Raw genomic sequence first — 20,000 nt, forward strand, 5'->3', positions numbered from 1 at the left:
ATATGTATATATATGTATATTTATATATATGTATATATATGTATATTTATATATATGTATATATATGTATATTTATATATATGTATATATATGTATATTTATATATATGTATATTTATATATATGTATATATATGTATATTTATATATATGTATATATATGTATGTTTATTTATATGTATATATATGTATATATATATGTACATATATATATATTTATATATATGTATATATGTATATTTATATATATGTATATATGTATATTTATATATATGTATATTTATATATATGTATATTATATATATGTATATATATGTATATTATATATATGCATATACATGTATATTTATATATATATATATGGTAATTTATATATATGTATATATATGTATATTATAATATATGTATATATATGTCTATTTATATATATGTATATATATGTATATTTATATATATGTATATATATGTATATTTATATATATGTATATATATGTATTATTTATATATATGTATATATTGTATATTTATATATATGTATATATTTGGTTATATTTATATATATGTATAATATATGTATATTTAATATATATGTATATATATGTATATTTATATATATGTATATATATGGATATTTATATATATGTATATGTATATTTATATTTATATATATGTATATGTATATTTATATTTATATATATCTATATGTATATTTATATTTCTATATATGTATATGTATATTTATATTTATATATATGCATATATGTATATTTATATATATGTATCAATATATGTATATTTATATATATGTTATATATATGTCATATTTATATTATGTATGTATTGTATATTTAGATCATATGTATATTTATATATATGTATATTATATATGTATATTTATTTATATTTATATTATATGTATATATATATGTATATCATATATATGTATATATATGTATATTTTATATATATGTATATATGTGTATATGTATGTATATTTATATATATGTATATATATATATGTATATTTATATATATGTATATATATATGTTCTTTTATATTTATGTATATATTGTATATATATGTTATATGTATCTTACTATATATGTATATATATATGTATATTTATATATTTTGTATATATATGTATATTTATATATATGTATTATATTGTATATTTATAATATGTGTATATATATGTATATTTTATATATGTGTATTATATATGTATATTTATATCTGTGTATATATATGGTATAATTTATATTTGAGTGTATATATATGTATCACTTAATATATGTGTATATATATGTATATTTTATTCATGTCGTCACAAAATATATATGTATATTTATAAACACAAATGACATCAAAATCACATATTAAACACAAAACACTAACACAAACATGTATAATATATGGTATATTTATATCTCATGTGTCATATATATGTATATTTATCATTGTGTTATATATGATTATATTTATATATGTGTATATATATGTATATTTATATATGTGTATATATATGTATATTTATATATGTGTATATATATGTATATTTATATATGTGTATATATATGTATATTTATATATGTGTATATATATGTATATTTATATATGTGTATATATATGTATATTTATATATGTGTATATATATGTATATTTATATATGTGTATATATATGTATATGAATATATATATATGTATATATATATGTATATGTATGTATATGAATATATATGTATATATTATATATATGTATATCTAAAAAAAATAAAACATATGTAATATTTATATTTATGTATATTATTGTTTATTTATATATATGTTTATATATGTATAATTATATATATGTATATATATGTATATTTATATATATGTATATATATGTTATATTTATTTCTATATATGTATATATATGTATATTTGTATATATGTATAGATAGGTTATTTATGTATATATGTACTATATATGTATATTTGTTATTGTATGTATTTGGGGTTTAAATATTTGTATATATGTATATTTGTATATTATGTATAAATATTGGATATTTATATATCCTGTATATATATGTAACTTAACAATCTTAAACACTCTATATTTATATATATGTAATATATATGTATATTTATAAATATGTATATTTTATGCTAATATTTTATATATATGTATATATATGTATATTTATTATATATGTAAATATATGTTATATTTATCTATATGTATATATATATGTATATTTATATATATGTATATATATGTATATTTATATATAAGTATATATATGTATATTTATATATAAGTATATATATGTTATATTTATAAATATGTATATATATGTATATAAATGTATATATTATATGTTATTTTTATATATATGTATATATTGTATCATTCTATATCTGTATAATTATGAATATATGTATATATATGGATATAGTTATGATATATGTAGATATGTATATGTATATGTATATATATGTTATCATATATGTATATATATGTATATATATATATATTTATGTAGATATATGTATATATATAAACTTACAACAAACACGTAATGTGATGAGGTTGTTTTGCCAGTCCCTTTACTTCGGTAATTGGGCTTGGGGGGGGGAAGTGTTGTTTGGTGGTCAGCTCGCTCTCCGAAGAAAATGCGATCTTGCGTTAATTGAATTACTCTGTCATTGTTATTCCTTGGCCAATTAATGATTAAACAATTTTGGCCCTATGAAATTTAGCATATGAATGATGCCATACGAAATTTTATTTGGTTCAGAAAAAAAAAGAAGTAAAATGCCCACGATTGATATCAGAAGTTACTGTTGCCAGATGAATTAGTATTATTTTTCAAGTGGTCCACTTCTCAACTCTGCTTCATAAACGTTTTAGGGGATTAATGAATATATTCATCTATCCTTTTCCTTTAGATTTAACCATATGGCATAAACGGCTGTCGTCAGGGCTTTCGTTTCGTGACGGAAGTTACCAAGAGATTTGATGACTTCCTTCTCTCATTTTTCACTTTGTGTTTTGAGCGTTAGTGAAATAAAATTAATTGTTTTGTTTTTCCTTACGTAGATTAAACTTTTTTTTATCTTCTTCGTGACTTATCAGGTGGCTTTCACACGGTTGGGTGGGAGGTTGGAATGAAACTTGTATTGATGGCAGTCATTCTTTCCTGAAATGTAAGTGCGAAACCTGATTGATGGATCGTATTTTATTTTGAAATTAGTATGCGGAAGCTGTTTTGCGGCGGTAGCAGATTGTATTTATGTTCCTTTTAAAATACTGTTCGGCTTCTTCTGGAATCCTTTAATGGGATTTTTCGAGATGAAGTATTCCTGGGTTGTAGTTGTTTACGAGCGTGATTAGCGGTTATAGATGGTTAATTAATCAATATCATAACTGCCATTAGTCGAGAGGACTTAACCAGAGAGAGAATATTCGTGAACAAATGGTTTTTTGTTTCCACACACCGCTTGTTTTGACACTTACTCTATCATAATACGTATTTTAGTTTCTCTCTTCGAAATATATGGTAAAAATAGTGTACGTGAGCTGTGTCTAAGGACGTAGTGTGGTTGCTTTTGGGAATTCGAGTTGAAAGACCGTGATTGCGTCTTTATTAAGAGAGAGACTTTGACAAGCTACATCTCAAAAGGAAAGGGTCCCGTAAGCTAAGTTGTCTCCGAGTCTCTCTCATGATGACATATAAAAACTTTAAAATTGAAAAATAGAAAAAGAGACAGAGACAGAGGCGAGTACACAGACTCGTCGCGCGCGAGGAGCACGCTCACTTCTATTGCGCACCTGCAGTAAGCAAGAACAACTTTAGGGAGGTGATTTTTTTTATCGTGTGCGGTGTGGGGGGGAGGTGAAATAGAGTTAGTGAGATCTATTTGGGGAACTAGGAAAAATAGGGAGAGGCGGGGAGGCGAGTTTTCTTCCGGCAGAGGCGGTGCACGTCACTATTATCGGGACTTTGCATCCTCATGTCCAGTTATAGTTCCTTTTCTCCGAGTAACGAATAGGACTTGGCGTGCAAGTTGCTCATGAATATTAATTCATATTAGCAAGTCATTTCACGTTGTTGTGCAAGGGTGACTTTGTGGAATTCTGTTCTAACGCGCGTTGTTCCAACTTTAATTTTAACGTGGAATGATATTCGCTGTATACTGAATAGCTTGGGAGTAAGTAACATAGTTTTTTTTCACCTTCTGAAGGTGGCTTTTTGGTTGTGTAGTGGGGGGGAGGGAGATACGTGTGAAAATCTTGAGCGTTTTTCTTTACACTAGAAAGGAATCATAATGAATAAATGAATCAGATGTTATATATAATGTATATATATATAATATATATACATATATAGGTGGGATGACATATATGTATATTTATAAATATAATAGAATGGATGTATTATGTATGTATTTATGCATATGTAGAAACTATATACATATAATATGAATTGATATATATAATATAATATATGTATAACATTTATGTGGCGTAGGTATATATATCACATACATATATATGTATATGTTAATTATTAATGTAATGTATATTATATATGTGTAAATACATACTTGTGTGTATATAGTATAAGTTATATATATATATCTGTACAAATGTTATATTTATTGTGTGTAATGTCTATATTACCATAGGTATGTAAATATATATTAATTAATATATATATATATATATAGAAATGTATGTATTAATGTATATTATGTATACACACACACGCAACGCACACACACACACACCACACACAACACACACACACACATACACACACAACACACACACAAACACACACACACACACACACACACGAGTGTGTGTGTGTGTGTGCCTATGTGTGTATGTATGTATAATATACATGTATATATACATATACATATATTATATATATACATAATGTATATATAGCATATACATATGAAATATACATATATTATATACATATACATATAACATATATAATATACATAAACATATGCTTACATAACATATACATATACATATACATAATATACCTATACACATATATATAACCATATACATGTATAAACATATATATATTATATATACATATACCAATACATACAAATATATATTACGAAACGTATACATATACATATACATATATACATAAATATATATACAGATATACACATATACATAAATATACATATATGTATATGTTATAGATATACATATAATATAAATATATATACAAACATATATACATACATATCATACATATACATACATATATAATCATATATATACTTATGTATAGCATATATATACATACCAAATGTATACATATGTAATGTATAATCTATGTATACATATGTATCATATATATCCTATACTATGTATGTCTATATATGTTACATATGTAAATTAATATGTATACATATGTGGTGTATAAATCTATACATATTATGATATATATATGTATACATATGTAGTATATATTATGTATACATATGTATGTATATATATGTATACAAATGTATGTATATATATGGATACATATGTATGTAATGATAAATATGTATACATTATGCATGTTATATATATGTATACATATGTTATATATGTATACATATGTATGTGTATATATTTTTATATAAATATACGTACTATATGTATACATATGAATTTATAATATATGTATACATATGTATGTATATATATATGTTAAAGCATATGTATGTATATAGATATGTAATACATAAGTATGTATTTAATATGTATACATATGTATATATATTCATATATATTCATATATATTCCAAAATATTCATATATATACATAATATTCATATATATACATATATATTTCAATATATATACATATATATTCATATATTATACATATATATTCATATATAAAATACATATATATTCATATATATAAACATATATATCATATATATTCAATATATATTCATATATATACATATATGTATACAAATAATAAATACAATATGTATACATATAAACATATATGTATCCATATATATATACTATATGTATAACAAAATATCTACATATATGTATACATTATATATACTATATGTATACATATTATATACATATATGTATACAATTTATATACCAATATATGTATACATATGGCATCTGTATATATAGTATACATATGCTTCTGTATATATATGTATACATATGCATCTGTATATATATGTATACATATGCATCTGTATATATATGTATAACATATGCATCTGTATTATATATGTATATATTAATAATGTATACATGTAATGCAATATATAAATATGTATCATGTAAAGTATATATAAATATGTATACATGTATATGTATATATAAATATGTATACATGTAAATTAAATATATAATAATGTATACATGAATATGTATATATAAATATGTATCCAATGGTAAATGTATATATAAATATGTAAACATGAGATATGTAATAATATAAATATGTATACATGTAAAATATATTTAAAATAAAAAAAATTTTATAATGTATACATGGTAAGATGTAGTATATTGGGGGTGGTTTTATGAAAGATGTAAAGGTATAGGTATATTTAAAAAAATATGTATTAGGTTTATATTTTTAAATTTGGATTCAGTATATGTAGATATAAATATGTATACAGTAATGTATATATAAAAGGGTATTACTGTAATATGTATATATAAATATGTATACATGTATATGTAAATATAAATTGGATACATTATATGTATATTTAAATATGTATTTTGTATATGTATATATAATATGTATATTTATATATATGTATATGTCTATATAAATATATACATGTATAGTGTATGTATAATTATTATACTATGTAATAAGTATATATAAGTTATTTATAATATGTATATTTATGTATAGTTATATATATGTTATATATAAATATGTAATACAAGTATTATATTGTGTATTTATTATTTATATAAAAATGTATATATTTAGTATATATAGTATTTATAAATATGTATATGTAATATTATATGTATATATAAATATTGTAATTATATACTAAATATGTAAATGTATGCATATATATGTATCGATCCATAATAAGTATGTATATTATATATATAAAATATTGGGTGTATATTTATATATATGTATCTATATGTATGTATATTATATATGTATACAATATGTATTTATATATATGTATATATATGTATATTTATCATACATGTATACATATGTATATTTATATATATGTATTATAGTATGATATATGTATTATAGTATCAAATGTATATATACATTGTATAATTATAACTATTTATATATATGTATATTTAGTTAATATATGTATACATTTATGTATAGTTATATATATGTGCATATATATGTATATATGTGTATGACATATATGTATACATGTAATATGTATAGTATATATATGTATATTTATATAGTATGTGTAATATATGTATATATTGTGTATATGTAGTATATTTATTTATGTATATATATGTATTTATATACATATATGTATATTTATACATGTATATATATATGTATATGTATGATGACTATTATATATGTAAAAGTATATGTTTATAATATGTATATATATGTGTTAATATATCGTATATATGTATATATTAGATGTATATTTTATATATATGTATATATATGTATATTTATATGTATTATATATGTATATGTATATTATGTTTTAAATGTATATGTATAATATTATATATGATATGATATGTATATTTTCATTATGTATTATATGTAATTTATATATAAGTTATATGTATATATATAATCATATGTATGTATATGATAGTTATATATGTATATAAATGGATATGTATATATATGGTATATTTATATAAGTATGTATATATAGTTATTTCTTATAGGTATATATATGTATATATATGTATATATGTGTATATGTTTATATTTATGTATATATATATAATGTATATGTATATTATTTATATATATGTATATGGTCTATTTATATACATATATATATATGTAATATATTGTATATGTAATATATGTATATATATATATATGTATGTATATGTATATATATGTATTATGTATATGTATATATCTATGTATTATGTAGATGTATATATATGTATTTTATTTTATGTTTTATATGTATATTTATAGTGTAATAGAAATATATATGTAGATATGTGTATATATAGTGTATAATATATATGTAATATATATGTATATGTATATATATGTTATATATGTGTATAAATATTGTATAATGTTATATATATGTTATATATTTATATATATATGTATATGTAGATATGTTATATATGTATGTGGATATATATGTATAAATAGTTTATATATAGTGTATAATGTGTAATTATGTATATTTATATATATTGTATATTATATATAGTATTTATATATTTATATAGAATGTATATTTATAATATGTGTATATATATGTATATATATTTATATTATGATATATAGGTATATATATTTATATATATGTATATATATGTATATATATGTATATATATATATGTTTCATTTATATATGTGTATATATTTGAATGTCAATATATATGTATATTCTGTTTATATGTATATATGTATGTATTATTATGTATATATATATGTATATGTATATATAATTGTGATATATATGTATTATTATAAATATATTACATATAAATACAAATACATATATGGTATATAACATTATACATGATATATATATCATATAAAATATATAATTTTTTATATGGATATATATGGAACAATATCTATGTATATATATATACATATTTATATATATGTATATTTTATATATAAATGTATATACATGTATAATTTTATATATATGTATATATATGTAATATTTATACATATACATATATTTATAATATATGTATATATATGTATAATTATATGTATATTTATATATGTATATATATGTATATTTATATATATGTATATATATGTATATTTATATATATGTATAATATGTTATATATATAATATATGTATATATATGTATATATTTATTGTATATACGGATATATGTATATATATGTATATTTATATATATGTATATACATGTATATTATATATATGTAATATATATATATTTATATCTGTATATATGTATATGTATAATATATATGTATATATATATAGATGTATACATATTATGTTTTATATGTATATATATGTATATATAAATATGTATATATATGTATATATATGTATTTATGTATATGTATATATATGTATACATATGTATATTTGTGGTAATATATATGTATAAGTATATATTATAATGGGTTTTAATTATATGTATTTTAATGTATATTTATATATATGTATATATATGTATATATATTTATTGTAAATGTATATATATGTATTTTATATATATGTATATATATGTATATTTATATTATGTATATTATATTTATATACAAGTATGAATATATTTTATATAGTATATATATGTATATTTATATATATGTATATATATTTATATAATGTATTTATATGTTTTTATTATATATATATATACAATATGTATATTTATAATAGTATATATATGTATATTATATATATTATATATGTATATTTATATATTTGTAATATATGTATGTATATATATATATTTATATTATGTATATTTATATATATGTATAATAGTATATTTTATATAAATATATATGTATATTTATATATTAATATATGTAAATTTATATATATGTATCTCTAGTCATTTATATTTAATTCTGTATATTTATATATATGTATATATATGTATATTATATATATGTTATTATGTATATGTATATATTAATAGTTTATATATATGTATATATATGTATATATATGTGTGTATATAAAAATATGTATATATATGTATGTATATATGTATATATATGTATATATTTATATATATGTATATATATGTATATTTATATATATGTATATTTATGTATATATTTATATATTTTATATATATGTATAATAAATATAATTTTATATAATTGTATATCTATATATGTATATATATGTATAATCTATATATATGTATATATATGTATATCTATATATATGTATATTTATATATATGTATATCTATATATATGTATATTTATATATATGTATATCTATATATATGTATATTTATATATATGTATATCTATATATATGTATATATATGTATATCTATATATATGTATATTTATATATATGTATATATATATATATTTACATATATATTACCTGCGATATATAGTATATATAATGTGTATATATAGTATATATAATGTGTATATATAGTATATATGGGTATATATTACCTGCGATATATAGTATATATAATGTGTATATATAGTATATATAATGTGTATATATAGTATATATGGGTATATATTAAAAAAAAAATATTTATTTATACATTATGTATTTATGTATGCGTATGTTTATATATATATACATACATATATATATGCATCATCCTCTCTGACGGAATATGACATTTCACACTCCATATTTTTTTTTTCCTGATCTTGTTCGGCGGAGGAGTGCGTGCGAATGGGCGGGGCGGGGAGAGGGAGTCAGTCTAAGGGAGAAAGGCGTCCTCGCTCCAGGCGTATTTGGAGTGAGTTTCCCTGTCAAGTGCGTAGGCTCTATTGTGACAGCTTGACAAGTTGTCACTGCGAGGGGTCGGGGAATGTGAGGTGGTGTGGATTCCATTAAATGTCATTTAGTCATACGCGGTTTTATAAGTCATGGTATACGGTATTTTTGTTTTGTATTTAATTTGTATGATTCGCGGTGAGTTTATTAAATTTTTTGTCATTCATTATTGCACTAGCTGTCTGTTGGACGTGCCCTCGCCCCTGCTCTGTCACTGGCATTACATAATACAAACACTTTACAGGTTTTAATACTTTGATTTTCGTTTAGATGGAATCTTACTGAAGCGATGAGTAATTGTGGTTATAATTTTAAATCGTGGCTTGATGACAGTAGTCTTAGGGATAAATGGTTTGAGGACATGAAGGTTTCATGGTTTAATAACCAAATAAGCTTTTGAAGAAATCGCCGTATAAGTAAAGAACCTTTTGAGGAAATAGCCCATTAAGTAAACGACCTTCTGAAGAGATGCCCCTACGAGTAAATGGCTTTTTAAGTAGAAATAAGGTACCTTTTGAGGAAATAGCCCTTTAAGTAAACGACCTTCTGAAGAGATGCCCCTACGAGTAATTGGCTTTTTAAGTAGAAATAAGGTACCTTTTGAGGAAATAGCCCTTTAAGTAAACGACCTTCTGAAGAGATACCACTACGAGTAATTGGCTTTTTAAGTAGAAATAAGGTACCTTTTGAGGAAATGGTTCTTGTGGGTAATCATTATTTAGTAGGCAAATGCGTAAGTACATACAGTATGTGATCGTATTGTGTTGAAGGGAAATGTCCCGTATCTTGTATTACCTGCGAGTTGCCAAATGATAAGGTAAATTCAATCAAAGCTGCTTGTATTTCCTTACAAGTATCCCCTGAAAATAGAGATTTTTATTTCCTGAAACCGGAGAGAGAATCTTTTTTTTTTCTTTTTCTTTCTTTCTTTAGCAAAAGAAAGGAAATTCAACCTCCAACCTCCAACCTCTAGAATGAGTCCCAAAGCATCCCGCGTCTCGAGTTCCTTTAATCACGACAAGTAGAGAGGACCCGTGGAAACGCATCCTTCCCCTCAAGCCTGTCTGTGTATACGACCCCATCCTACGACTTCCAAGTAGGACCGTCCCCCTCGAGTGCTGACCTGAGAACAAACACTACATGCATTTTTATTCTGTGGTTTCGTGTGTTTTGATAAATTAATGGAATGGAATCGGAAATGCAGTGATTTATAACTTAGATTCAGAAGGAAATTGGTAGTCTCGAAGGCAACTTTGGCTGAAGGAAGGACTTCGGAGTCGGTAAAGTGCCCTAGGATAAAGGATCTCATTTGCTATTCGTTCGCTGTGGAGGAGGAGTTCCTGCTTGGTCTTCCTGAAGCATAAAACGGGAGAGGGAAGAAGCGTCAGAGAGAGAGAGAGAGAGAGAGAGAGAGAGAGAGAGAGAGAGAGAGAGAGAGAGAGAGAGAGAGAGAGAGAGAGAGAGAGAGAGAGAGAGAGAGAGAGTGAAACAGAATGTGTGAGAGAGAAAGAAAGCTTAGCATTGCCAGCTCGCTCCTCCCCCAAAGGGCAAGAACTTAGACATAGAAGCAGTTGCAAAGTCAAGACAGGAAAGAGAGACGTTGCAAAAAGTTGGGACGAGCGAGAGGCGTAAAGAATCTTGTGTAAACAGAGAGAGAGAGAGAGAGAGGGAGAGGGAGAGGGAGAGGGAGAGGGGAGGGAGGGAGGGAGGGAGGGAGGGAGGGAGGGAGGGAGAGAGAGAGAGAGAGAGAGAGAGAGAGAGAGAGAGAGAGAGAGAGAGAGAGAGAGAGAGAGAGAGAGAGAGAGAGGGAGAGAGAGGGAGAGAGAGGGAGAGAGAGGAGAGAGGGGAGAGAGAGAGAGAGAGAGAGAGAGAGAGAGAGAGAGAGAGAGAGAGGGAGGAGAGGGAGAGAGAGAGAGGAGAGAGGGGAGGGAGAGAGAGGGAGAGAGGGAGAGAGGGAGAGAGGGAGAGAGAGAGAGAGAGAGAGAGAGAGAGAGAGAGAGGGAGCGTAGGAGAGAGAGAGGGAGCGTAGGAGAGAGAGAGGGAGCGTAGGAGAGAGAGAGGGAGCGTAGGAGAGGAGGAGAAGGGAAGGCGATAGGACCCGAGAGGAAAAATGATGGATGAGAGAATAGGGAAAGATGTACGGATGAGAAAGGGAAATAAAGATAATGATAGAAGAGATAGATAGATGGAAGGATGATATAATTGGATGCTAATTAATAGAACGTAGTAATTAATTCCTGATAGCGATGATGATGATATGAGAGAGAGAGAGGGAAAGGGAAAGAGAGAGAGAAAGAGGAAGAGGGAGAGAAAGAGAAAGGGAGATAGTGGAAAAGAGAGAGAGGGAGAGAGAGAGAGAGAAAGAAAGAAAGAAAGAAAGAAAGAAAGAAAGAGCAAGAGAAAAGAGATAGAGAAAGAGAAACCATTGTCATTATGATGATGATGATGATTATATGGATCAATCAAAAGCAACCAGAATCTTTCTTTCGTGTACCTTGCTGTAATTATCGACGATCATTTCTGTTGCAAATGATTGCAGTATGTGAGGTACTTCGGTTTGGACTTTGATAAACTGATTGTTCTGTGACATTCGATTGTAGAGTATTTCGTATTTATGGACATATTACACTATTACAATACCTTTTTATTTTTTGTATTCTATTATTTTTTTTCTTTTTATATCATTGTATTCCCTTCATTACTGTTGCCACGAGAAGTCGGAAAATATACCATTGGATAACCCTTAATTGGTAGTTTTTTTTTTTCTTCTTTTTTTTTTCTTCGACAAATTGAAACAACTAGAAGAGAAAAATTGATTCAACAAACTCTAAGGAATACGTCTCCCTGCGATTTAATACGTCGTGTCATTTTTATATGCCATGTTTTCTACGTTTTGTTGATTTCGATCCGTTTTGTTCTTGGCATCAAAAGCAACCGTCATAGTCATGTCTTCCCTCCACCCCACCCCCCCTCACCTCACCTCCATTACCCCTCCCCCTCCCCCTCACCTCACCTCCATTACCCCTCCCCCCTCCCCCTCCTCTCCTCTCCTCTCCCCCTCTCCTCTTCTCTCCCCTCCCCCCCTCCTCTCCTCTCCTCTCCCCCTCCTCTTCCCCCCCCCCTCTCCTCTCCCCCACTTCCCCCTCCTCTTGAGACTTTGATGTTTGTTTGTCTTCGTCCATGCTTCGCTGCTTGGACTTTTCCTCGGGGAGAAACAGGATGTCGAATTGTTTCCTGGGATGACTTGAGGGATGGTAGTAACTTGAGTCTCCGGGAGCGCCTTAGGGCGGCTGATAACCATTCTGGTGGGCGTGGTGGGCGCGGTGTGCCAGGAAGGCGGACTCGTGTTGTACGCTTTGGAACTTTTAAAACAAGGCAGATGTGGTAGTAATGATATTTATGATCCTGATACACGTACACGCACGCACGCACACGCACGCACACGCACACGCACACGCACACGCACACGCACACACACACACACACACACACACACACACACACACACACACACACACACACACACACACACACACACCATGTATACACTTGCGTATACAATCGGTAACAAAGGTTCAAGGAGTCAAAATCCTCATTAGAATTAGAAAGAAAATCTTATTGCCTTTTTTTGCGGTATTGATTCCTGTCTTACGTAAGATCTATGACATCTCTGATTAAGGAGTAAATTGCAGGGTTCCTTATGCAGTTGCTTCTGCAATTGCTTTACGGTAAATCTTGCAGCCATTTATTATGACATCGCCTGGGAGAGAGAGAGGGAGAGGGAAAGGGAAAAGGAGGGAGGGAGAGAAAGAGAGAGAGAGAAAGAGAGAGAGAAAGAAAGAAAGAAAGAAAGAGAGAGAGAAAGAAAGAGAGAAAGAAAGAAAGAGAGAAAGAAAGAAAGAAAGAAAGAGAGAAAGAAAGAAAGAAAGAGAGAGAGAGAGAGAGAGAGAGAAAAGATAATTATTATCGAGTGATCCTTACCTTGGATCTTATAATGATTTAGCAATATTTGCATACTTAATACATTCATGAAATTCATAAGAATGTTGATACAAAAAGGAGTGATTTTAGTTTGAGGATTTATCGTGTAAGCCACTCGATGAATCAGTTATTAGTTCCATTAAGGGTGTTGTAGTTATAGGGCGCTATGTTGTTGTTGTTGTCTTTGTTTATGTTGTTGTTGTTGTCTTTGTTTATGTTGTGTATGTTATCTTTGTTTATGTTGTGTATGCTGTTATTGTTATCTTTCTTTGTTGTTATTTTTTGTTTTGTTTATGTTGTGTTTGTTGTTCTTGTTATGATTGTTTATTACGTTATCATCTATATTCTTTCTTGTTATTGTGGGAAGGATAACTCGCGGAAGTTGAAAGGTAGAATATTATTTGTTATTGAATGTTATTAAAAGGGTGATGTTATTTGTCATTGTTCTCTGTTGTCACTATTGTTATTATGCTTTCGCATTGCCTTTTTTATGGTTATTTAATTACGTTCATCCATGTTATATATTGAAATATATCATTATCATGAATCTAAAAGGACAATACACGAAAGAAATAAAAAGGTTGAAATTAGAAGAGGAATTTGTGATTGCGTCATTTAGTGTTATGGTGTTATGGTGTTCGCATTCGGTGTTATGGTGTTCGCATTCGGTGTTATGGTGTTCGCATTCGGTGTTATGGTGTTCGCATTCGGTGTTATGGTGTTCGCATTCGGTGTTATGGTGTTCGCATTCGGTGTTATGGTGTTCGCATTCGGTGTTATGGTGTTCGCATTCGGTGTTATGGTGTTCGCATTCGGTGTTATGGTGTTCGCATTCGGTGTTATGGTGTTCGCATTCGGTGTTATGGTGTTGGCATTCGGTGTTATGGTGTTCGCATTGCGCCATTTACTGTTGGCACTGTTCCCATTTCTTCGATCTGTATTCGATGCATTGTCGTTATGTATATTGATGGTATAAGGACGGATAATGTTAATTCACGTTTGATGGTTTTATTTGATTTGTTATTGTTTATGTTGTTTGTTTGTAACATCATTATGACATAAGGACAATGGGTTGATAACAATAGATATCATTAAAACAAACAGGTGAATGCCAATGAAAATGAGACCATAGGAAAAAATGTAATGGCAGTCTATGGTATGAGATAAATATTCCCATTATTTTTTGCATTGTTTTATTTACGGTTATCATGAATATGTATCTATTATAGATGTTATATTTTGAATTAAGTTTAGTGTCACGGAAGGACGGCCTGTAGGAGGTGAAAGCCTGTAGTTAGAATATCTCTATTTTCTTATCGTTATCATATTCGTGTTATGGTTCTGTTTTGTTGTTATTATGTTGATTTAGTTATCGTTGTTTTGTTTATGATCATTGTTACGTTCCTGTTACTGTTATTTATTGTGTTCTTGTTATTGCGTTTGTATTGTGTTATTATTTGGTATGTTATTGTATCATTTTTATCATGTCTTATCTATAGTTATTACTGTTTCCTGTTCCTATCTCCTTGTTTGTGTTATTAATCTCTATCGCATTATGTTACATAGATAATACATAGATATTATCATCATTATATAGCCACTAAATGTTCATCAACTCTCCCTTAATGGATTTTATACCCTCGCATGTCTTTTAGAAGTAAAGTTAAGGAGATTCAAGATCGAGGGAAGACGTCAAAGGAAGCATGGTAAGTCGATATACAAAAGTCACGCTCCGTAAAATTACCGAGAGATGAGAGTCAGAGTCCGTGGGTAATTTGAAAGGTAAACAGATGGTAAATGGCTAGTCTGGGAGCTAGCAGATATTCAGTGTTTGGTTCAGTCTAGGTTCTGGACTCTATCTCTGTCTTTCTCTCTTTCTGTCTTTCTCTCTCTCTTTCTCTTTCTCTTTCTCTTTCTCTTCTCTCTCTCTCTCTTTCTATCTCTCTCTCTCTCTCTCTCTCTCTCTTTCTCTCTCTCTCTCTCTCTTTCTCTTTCTCTCTCTGTCTTTCTCTTTCTCTCTCTCTCTCTCTTTCTCTTTCTCTCTCTGTCTTTCTCTTTCTCTCTTTCTCTCTCTCTCTTTCTCTTTCTCTCTCTGTCTTTCTCTTTCTCTCTCTCTCGGCGACGCCGCTCTTGCTCATTCGCCTCCTCTCTCTCTCTTCTTTCCCTTCCTCTCTTTCTCTCTTTTCTCTCTCTCTTTCTATCCTCTTTCCTCTCCCCACGCTCTTTCTCTCTCTCTCCTCTCTCCTCTTCTCGCTTCTCTCTCTCTCTTTCCATCTCTCTCTTTCTCTCTCCTTCTCTCTCTCTCTCTCTCTCTCCTTCTCTCTCCTCTTCCTACTCTCTCTCCCCCCCTCTCTCTCTCTCTCCTCGCCCTCTATCTCTCTCTCTCTCTCTCTCTTCCTCTCTCCCTCCCCTCCCTCCCTCTCTCCCTCGCTCCCTCTCGTCGACCTCCCGCTCTCCCTCTCCTCCCTCTCCCCCCTCCCTCCCTCTCTCCCTCGCTCGTCCTCTCTCTCTTTCTCTCTCTCTCTCTCTCCCCTCACCCCCCCTCTCTCTCTCATCTCTCTCTCTCATCCCTCCCCCCCTCTCTCACTCCCTCTCTCTCTCTCTCTCCCTCTCTCCCCCCTCTCTCCCCTCACCTCCCGCTCTGCCCCTTCCTCTCGTCTCTCGCCCTCTCTTCCCCACTCGCTCCTCTCCTGCCCTCCTCCTTCCCCCTCCCCCCTCCCCCTCTCTCTCTCCCCTGATTGCCTTAACTCTTTTCGGATCTCGAGGTAGGTTTTTAATTTTTTGTTATTATTATTTTTATTTTTTATTCTTCTTCCTCTTCCTCTTCCTCTTCTACTTCTTCCCCTTCCTCCTCCTCCTCCTCCTCCTCCATCTTCTCCTCCTTCTTCCATCTTCCTCTTCCTCAGGGCTTGTGAGATTCCCCCTACGTATCGCGACATTTCGCACTCTCTCTCTCATTCACTCGTTATCATACTAGGGTCATATTTATGCTTCGTCATTTTTACTTGTTTGTGTTTTGCTATCTTTTTCGACTTGTATTTGACCTCTGATTGTGTTTATCAGTGGCGTAGTTGACTAGAGTTGTAGTATAAGGCCCATGGCAGCTCATGATGTCCCTTTTATAATCAGTGTGATAGAAGTATTACAGTTTTATGAGAGGACGAAATGCTTCTTTGTGTGTTTCCTATTTTTGAACTGTAGAACAAATACAAAGTGAATAATTATCCCTAATGAAAATAAATGGGAAAAGGAAGGAGACCTGTGCTTACGTCCACGAGTGCCACATCAGAAAGCAGCCATATTGGCACAGGGTCAAGTTACAGACGATGGACATAGTCTGGATCTATTTCCTCTTCTCCTTCCACTTGCTCACCCTGCAACACCGGTACTATAGAGCCTGAGAGACACTTATATTCAACACTTAGAATGTTGCTAAGTGCCATCACTCTCTCGAAATAGTGCTTTGCTGCAGCTGCTAGCAGGAAAGAGTGGTGCCATCTATGTTTGGAATTTTAGACTAAACCTTTTTCGATGAATATTACGGCCACTATAGTAATTATAATTACCATTGTCATCGTAAGTCACTAAATAGTTATTACTAACGTTAAATATGCCATGGCAACTAATGGCACCTATGTGTTGCCACCCGTCCGCAATGGGTTAAAAGTAGTTCACAAAAATCATCGGGAGTATTTTTACAATTCGTATTGGATATCCAGTTCATCACAGGAAATAGAGTAAATGAAGATTCTTGATGTTTATTTAAGGTGGTAGGTAGGAATTGGTGTTGTAGGATTGGTTTTTTTTTTTTTTTTGTAGGATTGTAGGATTGGTTTTTTTTTTGAAAAAAACACAGCCGTGGTACGAAACAATGTCGATGTTTTTAGTATAATCATTACTCTTATTATTGTCATTTATATATATATATACATATACATATACATATACACATATACATATACATATATACATATACATTTACATTTACATTTACATTTACATGTATACATATATACATATATATACATAGAGATAGATAGATAGATATATAGCGCGCGCGCGTGTGTGAATTTATGTACGTGCGTAGGTACATACATACTGGATTCCTTTTTATGGACAAGCTTATATGTAATTGATCACACTGGCAATTTATCTGCATGTTCGTTGATACATATGTATATATATATGATATATATATAATATATAATATATATGATATATAATATATAATATATATATAAATTTATTTATTTAATTTAATTTTTTTTAACAAGATGATTGAGGCACAGACAGACAGACAGAGACTTAGTCATACCAAGACAAATGAAAAGAAAGAGACATAAAACGGGATAGGGACCATCTATACCGAGAGAAGGAGCAAACGAAGTCTCGAACTATTTGCAGCAGCTGGACTACTTCGTGACACGTATGCTCGGAAGAGAGAGGCCATGGCATGCAATTGCTGGGGTGGGGTGGGGGGAGGGGGGGAGGGGATTAAGCAGATAGGGGGTTTTAGGATTTAGGATTAAGGATCAGAAAGGATGGCCTATTCCGAACATCCTATGGATAGTTTTACAGTTTATATATTTTTATTTATTAATTATTATAATGTATATATATATATATATATTTTTTTTTAGTCTGAATTGCTGTAGGAAAAGGGGGAAGAGAGAAGTGGGAAGTGAACGAAGTGAAAGAAAAGTGAAATAAAAAGAAAATATATAATAGGCAAGGAAGAAAATTATAGAAAAAGAGAAAGCAAAAGAGTGAGTGGGTGATTGAGTGAATAAGTGAGAGGGGCGGGGGGGGGGGGGGGGTAACAGAAGCAAATTATGTAATAAAAGCGAGACCGGACTATATGCATGAAGTATGTGTTCAAGCAGAGGTACTCTCACGCGCATGCAATGTTTCCTCTCCGTCATGCAAAGAAGAAAAGCTCTGAGTTGCAGTACTTTGTCTGAATACTTGACTTCGAAATGATTAGACAGAATAACGTAATTTTCCCTTTTCTCTTGTAGATAATCTCTTTGATTTTACTTGTATTTTCTTTTACTATTCATTGTAATTTACTTTTATTAATGTATTAACATGTAATATTTTTTATTGATTTATTAACTTGTAATTTACTTTTATTTGTGAATGCTGTGCGTGCGAAATAAGGAAAGAAAACCAACAAAGAGAAGTTGTAAGTAAGTTGTAAGTGGGCGCTATTTGTGGAGAATTCTCAGTTGATGTGGGCAGTGGGCGGGGTGGAGGATTGGAAGAAATCGACTGAGGATAAAGGAGGAGGATACAGGAT

The 20,000-nt window shown here is 28.7% G+C and overlaps 1 protein-coding gene across 10 annotated transcripts in view; it reads left to right on the forward strand.

The window, feature by feature from the left end:
• LOC122258897 (transmembrane ascorbate-dependent reductase CYB561) overlaps positions 1-20,000 on the forward strand; it is a 131,479-nt gene that overhangs the window by 77,199 nt on the left and 34,280 nt on the right. The window lies entirely within an intron of this gene.

This window comes from Penaeus japonicus, unplaced genomic scaffold (assembly GCF_977035675.1).
Source record: "Penaeus japonicus unplaced genomic scaffold, GWHDUDI00000001_assembly GWHDUDI00000028, whole genome shotgun sequence".
In the NCBI taxonomy this organism is placed as follows: Eukaryota; Metazoa; Arthropoda; class Malacostraca; order Decapoda; family Penaeidae; genus Penaeus; species Penaeus japonicus.